This window comes from Struthio camelus, chromosome 29 (assembly GCF_040807025.1).
Source record: "Struthio camelus isolate bStrCam1 chromosome 29, bStrCam1.hap1, whole genome shotgun sequence".
In the NCBI taxonomy this organism is placed as follows: domain Eukaryota; kingdom Metazoa; phylum Chordata; class Aves; order Struthioniformes; family Struthionidae; genus Struthio; species Struthio camelus.
In genome coordinates this window covers 3,378,594-3,392,681 of record NC_090970.1, presented here as the reverse complement: position 1 = coordinate 3,392,681, position 14,088 = coordinate 3,378,594, and the positions used below count along the sequence as shown (strand labels likewise).

The 14,088-nt window shown below is 51.1% G+C and overlaps 1 non-coding gene across 1 annotated transcript; it reads right to left on the bottom strand.

Moving 5' to 3' along the window:
* Positions 1 to 11,659: 11,659 nt before the first annotated feature.
* Positions 11,660 to 11,732, bottom strand: TRNAK-CUU (transfer RNA lysine (anticodon CUU)). The gene has a single exon. It is a non-coding gene; the product is annotated as a tRNA-Lys (tRNA).
* Between the last annotated feature and the right edge of the window lie 2,356 nt (positions 11,733 to 14,088).

The window sequence follows — 14,088 nt, the reverse complement described above, 5'->3', positions numbered from 1 at the left end:
CAGAAGCAGGGCTGTGACTCGTTGTTCAGAGGAGGTCCCTTTGGAGGTTTGGAAAGTTGGCCTTGGTGTGTTTTGGGGCCCTTGGGGGTCACCTGGCTGCTGCTATGTGTGGTCGTGTGCCCTGTGTGTCCCTGCTGCAGAGGGGCGTGTTGGCTGTCAACCCTCTGTGAGGCGAGGGGTGAATTGTCGTGTGCCCCAGTGGGGGGTGGCCTGTCTTGCGGACCTTGAGTTTCCGCAGCTCTTGCCAGGCTCTGCAGCCAGATATCCCACACAGACTGTGAGATACATATAAACATGCAGCTGAGAGTATTTGGAGTAGAAGCGATCATCTTTCAGAAAGCGTTCCTTGTAGGAGATTCCTGAATTTAGATTTCTAATGTCTTTGCAACCACAAGTTTTTTCAGACTAGAGGCGTCAGCAGTTGCCTCTCTTCCCTACAAGCAAAGGCTACGTGGGGAGGCTCCCTGTTTCCTTAAGTGGTGCAGACACTGTTTTCTTCTGATGGGGCAGGATCCTAGAAACTCTTTCCTTATAATGCAGTGGTATTCCACAATTAGCCCTTAATTAACCATCCATTTAACCTCCCTCCAACCCAGTGAAATATGGCAGGTGAGGGGAGAGGGTCTTGAGCTCTTCCTGCCAAAGGCCTCTGCTTCGGGGCTCTCTGCTGCACCCTGCACCCTGCCCTGGGCTCTGAAACCAGACATCCACACGCTGACATCCAGCAGGAGGCCTCAGAGAGCAGTTTTCATAAGGTGGGACTTTTTCCACCCACACAGTTCACAAGGAAATGGTCTCTTCACAGCGGAGATGCTCTTTCCAGTGGCAGTGCCACAGTCATAAGCTTTTAAAATGGGGCCAAAAAAGGGAAACTTCCAAAGACCAAGTTTTTCTTCACAAGAGAATAATGGCCTTGAAAACCACCTCTCCCAGGTGCCCCTACTACAGTGAGTAGTGATGCTCAGGCACTTCCCTGCAAGTCAACAGGAAACACTTCAAGGGTCACAGCTGAGAATCAGCTTGCAAAGCTGAAGCTGTTTGAAGCAAATAACTTGCAAGCCCCCTCTGAATTATGCTCCTCCCCTTTCCACATGCTCCTCCCTTCTCTAAGGGAGTCCTTTGGCACCTGACACTTCAGGTGTCCAACTCACGTTTTGCAGTGTGTCACTGAGCTGGTCACTGAGGCCTGCAGTTTCTGAAGCTCTTGCCTCATCAGCTGGGGCACAGCCTGGGTATTAGCTCCCTCGTGGCCCCTTCTTTCCAAATGACCCTCCTCTGAGGTGAAATGTGGATCTGAAGCTGATTTGGACAAAGGTCCCCTCTTGCCAGTGAGGTGGGCATAAAAGCAAGTGAGGCTCAGTTACTTCTGGAGTGGTCCAGGGCTGTCCCAGCAGGCTTTGCACAGTTCAGCTCACCCACCCATCATCAAACTGCATTGGAGCCTGCAGGATGCCTCCTTGGTATCACACTATAAAGAAAAAAATCCCCTCTATCTGGTAATAATACATCATGTACTACTTTGGGAAGGTTGAGCTGCCCAAGCAAGTCTCCAGATAACACCTGTGGTGTCTCTGGGCCACAGGGGCAGCACTCTGGGCTTGGAAGAGACCTAGGCAAGGAGCTGTGCGCTGCTTGGTGCCAGGTCCTCTCCAGAGGGCTAGTGCTGAGCAAGGTGGCCATGAGCCGTGCCTGCCTGCCTGCTGGCCGTGGGCTGGTGGGCTGGCTGCAGCAGAGGTGCCCTCACAGTCAGCACTCAGACAGGTGCCTGTCACATGTGTCACCCTCTTTGCTCCCCAGGGTGGTCATTTCTGCTAGGTGGCTCTCTGAGGTGCTGGATGACATCAGAAAGCCTGCTGGCCAGCACATCTCCTGAAGGCCAATCAGGCAGCTGCAGTGGAAGTGACCTCACAGTCCATACTGCAGCCATGTACCCTTTGGCTGCCCTGAACCATCCTCTCCACTTGCATCTCCTCTCTGCTGGGATGAGTGGTGCTGTGATGCTCTTCTTGTCCTCAAAATGGCTCCTACCAGAACCCAGGCAATGAAGTTCCTGTACAAGAGGTGGCCTCGCCATCAACACTGCAGATGTGTCACTTTTATCTTTTTCTCCCCCACCCCTCTTCTGAGTCCACCTTTCTTCTGGACCCCCACATTCATCATCCCAACCATGTCCCCTTTACTGGCACCTCCCTCTCCCCCATCCCCATGGAATTACACACGTTGTGGCAGGATGAAAACGGGCTCCTGAGGAAGGCAGGCTGGGGTGGTGAGGAGGTGGAGGCGTGTCTGTGCAAAGGGGTGGCTGGAGCGCACAGGGCTTTGCCTTGGAGCAGGTGATGAGCCAGTCGAGACCTTGTAGGAAGGAGAAGAGGACACACCAGTCTGGGTGACATCCTGGTAGTGTTTGCTAAGGGCTGCCTGAGGAGGGGAGGGAAGTAGCTGAAACCTCCTGCCGGCAGCTGGGGGAAGCCTCGTGGTCACAGCTCCCGGTTCTCCCAGGACAATTTAACCACCCTGAAATCTGCTGGAAGGGCAGCGCCCCTGGGCACAAGCAGCCCAGGAGCTTCCCAGCGAGCGCTGGAAAGAGTTTCTTGACCCAGGCAATCAGTGAGCCATCAGCGGCTGGACTCTGTCAGTCACTAGCAAACAGGACCGGATGGGGATGTAAAGGTTAAGGGCAGCCATGGCTGCAAGGACCATGAGATGGCGGAGAAGTCAGGCCAAAAGCTGTAGCACAGTGCAGGGCTGCAGGAGAGCCGATTTCAGCTAGTTCAGCATCTGCTTGGCAGGATCCCGCAGGAGGCTTCCCTGGAGGGCAGAGGGGCCATAGGCGCTCTGTAAAGACAGAATAGGCAGAGGAAGAGAGGACAGAGAGGCTAAAGAAGAGAGAGGCAATATGTCAGTTTGAATGCAGTAGTTTCTCAGAACAAAGTTTCTCCTTTTGCAGTGTTGGTAGGAAATGTATCATGATGAATAACTGCACCTATATAGAAACATGTGAGTGGCATACAGTAATGACTGTAGTGCATGCACATGGTGCTGCCGATGAAAAGGGCAGAAAATATTCATTAGAACTGATAAAGCCTGTGTGAAGTTCTGAAAGCAAATATTTTTTTTTTCAGTTCTTGCATAGAGCTATTTTTTGCATAGATTTCAACCTATGACGAGAACTTGACCTTGAGGCCTTTAGGACATCTAGAGGCCATTGCTGCCTGAGATGCCCTGTGTAGCTGTGTTGCCATGGGGTGCTGGGAAATGTGATCCAGGAGGTATGGGAACCTTTCTGGGGCATTAGTTGGTCACCAGGAGAAACATCTCAAGACCTCTCAGTGGGATGACTTTTTTTTTTTTTCTGAGTAGAAAGGGAAGCCCAGACAACTGGGTTAGGCAGAGGCCTCTGTACTGGAGGGGGTCTGGCATCAGGTGTCCTTTAGGACATCACTGTAACACGGGTACATTGAGATTTGTGCAATGTCAGCCATCAAGAAATAGAGCATTTTGCTGAAGCTGATCAGCCTGCTTCCCTCTGTCAGTTGTGAGAGCCCAGCACCTCGTTGTGCGACTTGCTATGTGCAAAGAGCGAGGAGTGGCAGGGAAGACCCTGGCCAGGGAGTGGTTTGTGGGACCCTGGACTTGTGCGAGAGAGGTTTTGTTATACTTTCCAGCTTTAACATTTGTTGTGTACTTATTGTCTTTCTTGATGTGTTTTCTTTTAGTATGCTAGTGCTCTGGGGTGATTAAATCTTGTGTTTTTGTCTGAAAAGGAAAGTGATATTCCAAACTGGGGTGGGATGTAGTTGGAGGGTCACAGACGTTGGGTGCCATTGCAGGTGCCCTGGTGCCCTCTGCCCAACCTCCCTCTGCAGCTCCGAGGGGCTCCGGTCTCCCGCAGCTCCCCTGGGAGAGCTGCCAGGCCCAGGCAGGAACCTCCGAGACACTGGGGCCTCTCCAGGTGCCACTGGCTGCTTGTGGTTCGACCCCTGAGCTCTGCCTGGAAAGGGGAAGAACTTCTCCAACATTTCAGAAATTATGAGCACATTTTCATGAGTTGAAATGACTGAATAATTTTAACACAAGTGTCCACGTTTTCCAATTTCCAGCACTTTCCAGTCCATGGTGGAAATCTTCAGGAAGGGTATGAATCTCAGGAGAAGAACTATGGGTTTGCCCCTGGAATTCTGTTACCACTGCTCCGTTTATTATGCCATAATTCTCAGGAATCTTTTACATATTTTTAGACATCCTGATTGCATCAGACTGCCTGGACATGGGCACTTTCACTTGTTTTCCAATCTGCCTCCTCTCCTTACTCTTATTATACTCTTATACTCTTTTTCAGCGAGATTTCTCCCCACTCTCTAGTGGCTGCTTTGAGGTGGAGGGAGTCTGAAGCTTGCCTCGGCTTTCAGCATTGTCTCTTATTGCCTCTTGTTGTCTCTTTAGCCAGCGGCTTCACTGTGTTTCTCGCTGGCCTTTCCTGTCTACCTGTCTAAAACATTTCAAGGGAGGTCATTCCCTGTGGAAAGTGGACCTCACTGGAGGCAGCTTGGGCTGAAGGTACAGCGGAGAAGTGCTGGTCATTAAGTTTATTGAACTCTCTCATTTTTTTTTTTGCTCGATCACAATTGAGACAACCCCTTGTGTGTGTGTTTGCAGCTAATTGTCTAAGGAAAGCAGGCAGAAATTAGTGCCTATGCGCTGTAGCATTCAGCTAGAGACTCGAGTGGATTAAAGGCTAGATGTTAAGCAGAGTGCTGCAAGTCCCCAGGGGCTGAGGAGGGAAATGGCAGGGCTGGGGAGGTGGGCAGGAAGGTTGTCCATACATGTCTCCTATCAGAAATACTGTTTTTGTACACAACAAGATTCATTAGGAGACACTCTGGATCAACGTCAGTGGGAGGATGTGGCTATCACTTATTCTGTACGCTGAAAAATAAAACTTTAAAAGCAGAAACCCTTTTTTTCCTTTTTGTTTGTGCTCATTGAAATCTTCCTCTTGTAAAGCCACTCTGAAATCTCCCCAGTTAGCCACAGAAGGACTGAGGAGCTGAAGAAAATTGTGGGGAGAGACATGGCGTATTAAGGCTTTTTGCATATTAATGACCCCTCGGGTGTAGTTGGTGCTGAGTCCATGAACCTCAAATACTGAGAAGAGACAGAAGAAACCTCTCCAGAAGTTAGCAGCAAATCCCAAAGTTTCCTGGAGCATTAATTGGTCCCACTGAGGGCAATTACCAAGAAAGTCTCCTTGGGGGGCCGATGAGAGCAGAAAGGGGGAGGCGATGTACAGGTGGCTGTGATGCCAAGACAACCTTGATGTGCTTTATCAAGCAGAACAGCCAAGGCCCAAAGCCAGCCCCTGGGTATGGTGATCCTCTCCCTCACCCATTGCTCAGGGCTCTTTGTGGGGTCAGTGTGAGGGTGGGGGAGGTGAGCAATGCCGAGTGCAGGACAACGTTACAACCCCTCCTGGGCTCCCTTGGGGGTGAGGAGGCATCGAGGCCTGGTGCCAAAAGGAAATGACATCTTCTCGTAGGCCTCGGTGGTAGAGATACCAGCGACAGTCAAGAGGACAAAGACCTCAGTTCTGTTGGAGGCATTGCCCTCGGTTGTCTTCACCACAGGCTGTCCTAAGGTCTCCCAAAGCTGCGCCTGTTTCCCTGCAGCCTGTAGACACCCAACCTTCTTCCCCACCTTGCTCTCACCCTGGGATCTTCCTGCCTCTGCTGCTGTCCCTCGGTCCTTGCTGGCTGCTCCTTGAAACACAAAGCCAGGGACTGATCTCAGATCTCCTCTGGGTGTCCTGTTGCACCAAAGCCCTGCCCTTCCAGTGACATTCTTTTTACCTGATGTCCAGTCTGAACCCCTCAAGATGCAGTTTGTGGCTCTTGCCCCTTCTCATGCTCTTTCCCACTAGCAAGAAAAGCTCCATCCTCTCTGACACCACCCTTCAAGCAGTCACAGGCTACTACTGCACTGGCCTTAGCCTCCACTTCACCAGGCTGAAGAAGCCCAGGTCCCTCTGCCTCTCCGTACAGGCCATGGGCTTCAGGCTCCCAACCCCATCCTGGCAGACCTCCTCTGGACCCTCTCCACTTCCTCCCCAGTCCTCCAGCACTGAGCAGCCCACACTCGGATGCACTATTCCAGACGTGGCCACACCGGTGCTGAGTCAAGGGGGAGAAGAACTGCCCTTGTCTCAATGGCCATTGTCTTCCCAATGCAGGCCCTGTCTGCAGCTGGCCTCATTTGTGGTGAGTGTGCACCACTGGCTCCTATGGCATCCCTCGCGTAACATCCTGGCCCTTCTCCTCAGGGTCCCTCCTCTGCTGGTCAGGTCCCAGCCTGTCCTGATGCACAGTCCGTTCTGCCGCACGATGCTGGACTCTTCACTTTTCCTTGTACAACATCATGAGGGCTGTTTGGGGGTACCTGTGAAGCAGGTTCCACTGATTTGACCATGCTTTTGTCTGATTCACTTCCATGGTCGCAGGGGACTCAGTGTGGACAGATATGCAAGACCCTTCAGGCTGGAAAGGACCTCAGGAGGTCTCCAAACCAACCTCCTGCTCACAGCATGGTCAGCTATCAGGCCCGACCAGGTTGCTCAAGTCTTTCTTCAGCCAGGGCTTGAAAATCTCCAAGGATGGAGATGCTCTTTGGCCCAGAGGGCACAGGCTCTCTGGGCCACCTGCCCAGTGCCTCACTGTCTTGATAGGTCCTTGAAAGTTTGTCCTTAATCGCCAGCCTGAAGCTCTCTTGTTGCAACTAGTGCCCCTTGGCCCTCATCTTCCCATCCTTCCCAAGGGTGAAGAGCATTCTGTTATCACACACAGCTGTTGTAGGCTGTGAGGAGGGCCCACTCTGGACACGCAGTTGTTCATAACTAGGAGGGGCTGGCTCTGGGGAGGCCATATCTGGTGCTAACCCACTTGTAGGAAAGGAATTCCTGCCTGCAAGAATTGCTGTGGCTATTGCTAGAGGTGACAGAATCAGCAACTCTTTCAGGTTGGGAGGCACCTTGGGAGCCTCCTGCGCACATCAGGAGCAACACCATGTTCACAGGTGTTCACCAAGTTCCTCAGGGCTTTGTCCAACAGCAACCCGCAAGCCTCCAAGGACAGAGGGTCCAAAACCTCTCTGGACCTTTCTTCAAGTGCTTTGTTAACCTCTTTGATTTGTCTCCCTTCTAGCTAATTTTCACTGCAATTCCGTCAGCTTGTAGCCATTGTCTCCCACTCACATGCCACGAGTCCCTCCAGTACCTGCCTCTTTATCAGTGGCAACCCGGAGTTGGGAAGCTGCTATGTATTCCCCCCAAAGCCTTCCCTTCTCCAGGATGAACAAGCCCCATTGCCTCAGCCTCTCCTCAAAGGGCAAGTGCTCCAGCCCCCAAACCACCTTGGGGGCTGGCCACTGAACTCACCCCAAGTGATCAACATCGTTCTTCTGCAGGAGCCCCCAAATGGAGGCAGTATTATAGATGTGCCCTGATGAGGCTGAGTAGAGGGGGATAATCACTTCCCTCAGTCTCCTGGCTGTGTTCCTGTTTATGCAGCCCAGGACACTGTGGCCTCCTTTGCTGCCAGGGCACGCTGCTGGCTCGTGTCCAGCTCGCTGCCTACAAGGACTCCCAGGTCCGTTAACTGAGAGCTGCTGCCCAGCCGGGCACTCCCCAGGTCCTGACAGCCCCTTCCTCCTGCCTCCTGAGATCCCTCTGAACGGCAGCCCAAGCATCCGACTGTTCCACCCAATTGGGTGCTGTCTACAACTGTGATGAGATTTCCATTCTGCAGGTCACTGATGAACTTTCAAACAGGACAGGATCCAGGGTAGACCCCCCGCATATGCCACCTTTACGTGGCTTCCTGGTGAAATACGACCCATTCAGAAAACCCCTCTGAGCTCAGTCATCCAACCAGCTTTTTGCCCATCTGGATGTCTACTGGACACCCACTCCTCTCCACTCCTCCACAAGTACTGGTCTTTCATCACAGGAGGCAATCAGGTTGCTCAGGAAGGATTTACCTTCAGCAAATGCATGCTGAGTGTTCCCAGGCACCTTCTTCTCCCTCATGTGCCCAGAAATGTGATCTGAGACAAATCTCTCCATAACACACTCTACACCAACGTGAGGCTGAATGGCCTGTGGCTCCACACGTGGTCCTTGTGACCTTTTTGGAAGATGGGCACAACATATTCCTTTTTCTGCTCATTGCGACCTCCTCTGATCTCCACAGCTTTTCACAGATGAGAGAGAGCAGCCTTGCTGTCAAAGCAGCCAGCTCTCTCCATGGCCATGCATGCTAGCCATCAAGGCCCATAGCCTTGCAGGGGTTGAGTTTTGCAAGTCATCCCTTAAGCGCTACAGATTGGTTGTCCCCTCAAGAGTCTTCACTCTAGGCACAACAGCCCCATCCAGCAGTGAGCCCCCATTTTCCTTGCTTATTCTTTTACTGTTACTGAAGCAGTAGCAGCTCTTCTTCCCGTCCTTGACATCCCCTGCAAGTGTCTATCCCAGGGGAGCTTTGGCTTCCCTAACTCCATCCCTACTTCGCTGGACAATATTCCTAAATTCCTCCTTTGCAGCCTCTCCCTTCTTCCCTTTTCCGTATGCTGCGTGATTGCCCTGGAGCTCCCATGTGTGTTCCCTGTTTAGCCCAGCCAGGGTCCAGAGACGTCCACTAATTTTACAAGCTGTTGGTATGGCGCATTCTTGTGCTTGATGGGTGCTGTCCCTAATTACCTGCTGGCTTTCCTGAGCTCCTCTGCCCTTCAGAGGTGCCTTCCTTAGTCCATCTCATGGAAGAGCTCCCTATACCCAAGCTACCCCTTCCTACATAGGGCATCCCTCATCCCCTCATCTTGCCTTTGGGTCTCTCCTGAAGATCTTGCACCTTGGCATTGAAGGACTCCAGTCATGCAAGTGACCCCACCCCATCTCAGTTATTCCAAGCATGTGGCAGTGCTGTGACAGCTTGGGCATCTCCGTTTGCTCCTGGCTGTGCCCCAGGCGGCATATGTCTGCATATATGTGGAGTTCAGCACCTCAGCTGTGGCATGGACAGAAGATTTGTCACAGGGGAACATGTTCCCAAGGAGCTTCTGTAGGCAAAGGCTTTGACTGCAAGGGGTGACATGCTGGCATGGATAGGAGGTGGCCAATGTGATGGTGGAAGGAGGTTCTCACTAACAGAGCAAACCCTGCAGTGTCCAAGGCCAGAAACAGAGCTAGGCTGTGCAGGAATGGCAGTAGAGGGGTTTGCTTCCTGAGCTGCGTCTGCAGCACCTTGGGGGCCTGTGACAGAGGTGAATTGATCTCCAGGAAGGACAAGATGCTACTGTAGAAGTCCCTGGGCCTGGGCAGCCTGTGATCCAGCCACCCAGAGGACATCACTAGCCCAGTGCCTGTTCACATCATGTGGAAGGGTGAGAAGAGGTTCAGGGACAGGAGAGCCAGAAGGTTTGGTGGGTTCACAGAATCACAGAATCACAGAATCGTTTAGGTTGGAAGGGACCTCTGGAGATCATCTAGTCCAACCTCCGTGCTCAAGCAGGGTCACCTAGAGCATATTGCCCAGGATCACATCCAGACGGCTTTTGAATATCTCCAGCGAAGGAGACTCCACTACCTCTCGGGGCAACCTGTTCCAGTGCTCTGTCACCCTCACAGTCAAGAAGTTTTTCCTCAGGTTCAGATGGAACTTCCTGTGGTTCAGTTTCTGCCCATTGCCTCTTGTCCTGTTGCTGGGCACCACGGAGAAGAGGCTGGCCTCATCCTCTTGACACTCCCCCTTCAGATACTTGTGCACGTTGATGAGATCCCCTCTCAATCTTCTCTTCTCCAGGCTGAACAGGCCCAGCTCTTGCAGTCTTTCTTCATAGGAGAGGTGCTCCAGCCCTCTAATCATCTTGGTAGCCCTCCGCTGGACTCTCTCCAGGAGTGCCATGTCTCTCTTGTACTGGGGAGCCCAGAACTGGACACAGTACTCCAGGGGAGGCCTCCCCAGGGCTGAGGAGAGGGCGAGGATCACCTCCCTCCACCTGCTGGCAACACTCTGCCTAATGCACCCCAGGAGACCATTGGCCTTCTTGGCCACAAGGGCACACTGCTGGCTCATGCTTAACTTGTTGTCCACCAGCACTCCCAGGTCCTTCTCGGCAGAGCTACTTTCCAGCAGGTCAACCCCCAGCCTGTACTGCTGCATGGGATTATTCCTGCCTAGGGGCAGGACCTTGAACTTGCCTTTGTTGAACTTCAGGAGGTTCCTCTCCGCCCACCTCTCCAGCCTGTCCAGGTCCCTCGGAATGGCAGCACAGTCTTCTGGTGTGTTAGCCTCTCCTCCCAGTTTAGTCTCATCAGCAAACTTGCTGAGGGTGCACTCTGTCCCTTCCTCCAGGTCATTGATGAATACGTTCCACACGACTGGAGCCAGGACTGACCCCTGGGGGACACTGCTAGCTACACACCTCCAACTTGACTCTGCGCCATTCACCACAACCCTCGGAGCTCGGCCATCCAGCCATCCAGTTCTCAATCCACCTCACCGTCCACTCATCTAGCCCACACTTCCTGAGCTTCCCTAGGAGGATGGGATGGGAGACAGTGTCCAAAGCCTTGCTCAAGTCCAGGTAGACAACATCCACTGCTCTCCCCTCATCTACCCAGCCAGTCACTCCACCATAGAAGGCTATCAGATTGGTCAAGCATGATTTCCCTTTGGTGAATCCATGCTGACTCCTCCTGATCACCTTCTTGTCCTCCAGATGCTTAGTGAGGACCTCTAGGAGGAGCTGTTCCATCACCTTTCCAGGGATGGAGGGGAGGCTGACAGGCCTGGAGTTTCCTGGCTCCTCCTTCTTGCCCTTTTGGAAGACTGGTGTGACATTGGCTTTCTTCCAGTCCTCAGGCACCTCTCCTGATCTCCAGGACCTTTCCAAGAGGATGGAGAGTGGCCTAGCGATAACATCCGCCAGCTCCCTCAGCACTCGTGGGTGCATCCCATCGGGGCCCATTGATTTATGGATGTCAAGTTTGGACAAAAGATCTCTAACCCGATCCTCCTCCACCAAGGGAGAGTCTTCCTTTCTCCAGCCTTCCTCTCTTGCCTCCAAGGTCTGGAGTTCCTGAGGACTGGCCTTAGCAGTGAAGACAGAAGCAAAGGCAGAATTCAATAACTCTGCCTTCTCTGTATCCTTCGTCACCAGGGCACCCGCCCCATTCAGCAGCGGGCCCACGTTTTCCCTAGTCTTCTTTTTGCTATTGATGTATTTGAAGAAGGCCTTCTTGTTGTCCTTGCCATCCCTTGCCAGATTTAATTCCAACTGGGCCTTAGCCTTCCTTGTCGCATCCCTGCACGCTCTGACAACGTCCCTGTATTCCTCCCAAGTGGTCTGGCCCCTTTGCCACATTCTGTACACTTCCTTCTTCTGCTGGAGTTTTGCCAGGAGTTCCTTGCTCCTCCATGCAGGTCTCCTGCCCACTTGGCTCGACTTCTTCCTCAGAAGGATGCACTGCTCTTGAGCCTGGAGGAGGTGATGCTTGAATATTAACCAGCTTTCTTGGACCCCTCTTCCCTCTAGGGCCCTGTCCCAGGAGATTCCCCTAAGTAGGTCCCTCAAGAGGTCAAAGTTAGCTCTCCTGAAGTCAAAAGCCAAGCGCCCAGCGTGGGGCTCGAACCCACGACCCTGAGATTAAGAGTCTCATGCTCTACCGACTGAGCTAGCCGGGCAGTGGTCAAGTCCCACACCTTTGAGATGGAACAACTTGCAACACCTGAATCAGAATAGTAACCACCGTCCCTCTGTCCTGCTCCTAAAAGCACAGACAATGGAAATACAGAAACTATACATTTAATTTCAAGTCTCTAATTCAGAAGGTTCTTTGTGCAAACAAAAGCAGTCATTGTAGGGAGGCTGACTTCAGTTAAACATGAGGGACAGAAAGCTTTGAGATTCCATTTACATCACTAACAGCTAAAGTAGCAACCAAGTAAAATCAGACTTCCAGGCACTTTGCACTCAGCTGGAACACTGAGAAGCAGTGAAACAGGAGACCTTGAGCTTTGCAATACCTCTTCATTTTGATTTTTTGTGTTTTCTTTTATAGAATCATGAAAACATACAGAGACAAAAAGATATGCCTGCAAGACATCTCAAGCAGTTACGTGCTCTGTCCCTGTGCCCCACCATCACTCCTGACAGGCTTCTGTTCTGGAACCCTTCCAGTCATTGAAATTCCACAACCTACACAGGCAATCATTTCCCGTGTCAAAACTGTCCAGTTTTGACACTGACAGAATTTGTCCCAATGTCTAATGTCAGTCCTTCCTTCTACAATGTAAGATCATTGCTCCCTGTCCTATTCACTGTGGACATGTAGAACAGATTCTCTTCCCTTTTGCAGCAGCATTTTATAACACTAAAGACTTATCACATCTCTCCAGCCTTTTCTTCCCCAATCCATTCCACTTGCCTCTGTAAAGTCTGTTTTTTTTTTCCCATATCCCTCAGATTTCCCATTCCTCTTCTATAGCATCTCCCATTTTGTGTGTATCTGTCTTGACCTGCAGTGTCCAAATGACAGCACTGCAGCTGAGGCTTGCTTAGTAATGCAGAAAGATTACCTCCTACATCTGGCAGATTACACTTCTGTTCATACCAGTTTCATCCGGATCACGTTTCCCTAAATTGCTCGTGATAGTTCTTTCCAGCCACAGCGCAAGTAATGAGTTGGTCTTTGTTAAGACAAATCTAGAGTCACATACAGTTCGTGATCCACTACAAGCTCATGGTCCCTTCCTGCAGGACTCCTGCTTTCACTCCCAGCAAGTAGATAGCATCATGTCCTTATAACCATCAGATTTCATCCCTCTTCTTCAGACAATTTGTCAAGATAATTTTGGATTCTAATTCTGTCCTCCAACACATCCGCATGCTCTCCCAGCTGTGCCCCTTCTGCAGATTTAATAAGCTGACAATCTATTCTGTCCTCTAGCTCATTCACTAAAAGCTAAATGAACGCATACGGGCGGGAAGAATCAAACAAGACAAGCACAGCCCATTCGACACAGCCATCCATTTTGACTCTGGACCACTGGTTGATTCTCTGGATATGGATTTCCAACCAGTTTTGCACCTGTCTGTAGTAACTTCACCTACATTGTGCCTCCCTAGATTGTTTCTGAAAATTATTTGCTTTAAAAGCTCTGCTACATCATTGAAATAGGTTTTTCTCTTGGACCAGCCCCTTAGAGAAAATCATTTAAGAGTTCCCTGAGGCAGCTGAAATCTATCTTTACAAAATATTCAGGGTCCTTTGGAAAAGTGTTTTGGCTGCTGAGAGTTTTCTCTTTGCTTGGGAGGAGCAGGTTGCTTCTGTTCCTCTTACCTTTCTAAAGGTCATGAACTCTATCGCTTCTGGGTTGTCCTCATTCACACAGCCTTCTGATTCAACGTTTTCATCCAGAAATTACCTAACTGGTACAATCAAGTCTGGAAAAGTCTAAGTCTTTCCGCACTTTTTTGACGTAAAAAGATGATGCCAACTCACTCCAAGATTTTGAATGATTTGCACCCTATTAAACTCCTTTCCCAGCTCAAGTGGTTGAAATCCCCCATGTGCCTTGGGTGTTCCTGTCCACTGCTCGCTGAGAGCTTCCCCTGACCCTTCAAGGTTTGGCACTCCACAGCGAGCCACCACCACCGCAGCGCCCATGTTGCTCTCCTCTGTGGTCGTCACCCACAGATTATTCCAACAGGTCTTTCACCCTCTCTGATCTCTACCTCAGAACAGGCACATACCTATTTGACACACAGAGCGATGCCCTTTTCCTTGTAAACCTCTGTTTACAAGGTTTGTGTTTGTTGACCAGGTTCTCCACTGTATTATTCTTGTCACATAAGCTACCCCTGAAGATCAAATCTCTCTATTTTCCATAGGTCTAACATGAAGACATCAAAGGTGCTTTGTAGACTGAGCCACTGTCGCCGTTCCTCCTCTGAGCTTGTCATAAATAACCTAAACCTTCTAATTTGTAGACTCTGGTGCAGAGGTTATCCCAATTACCTGCAGGATTTTGTTATCCT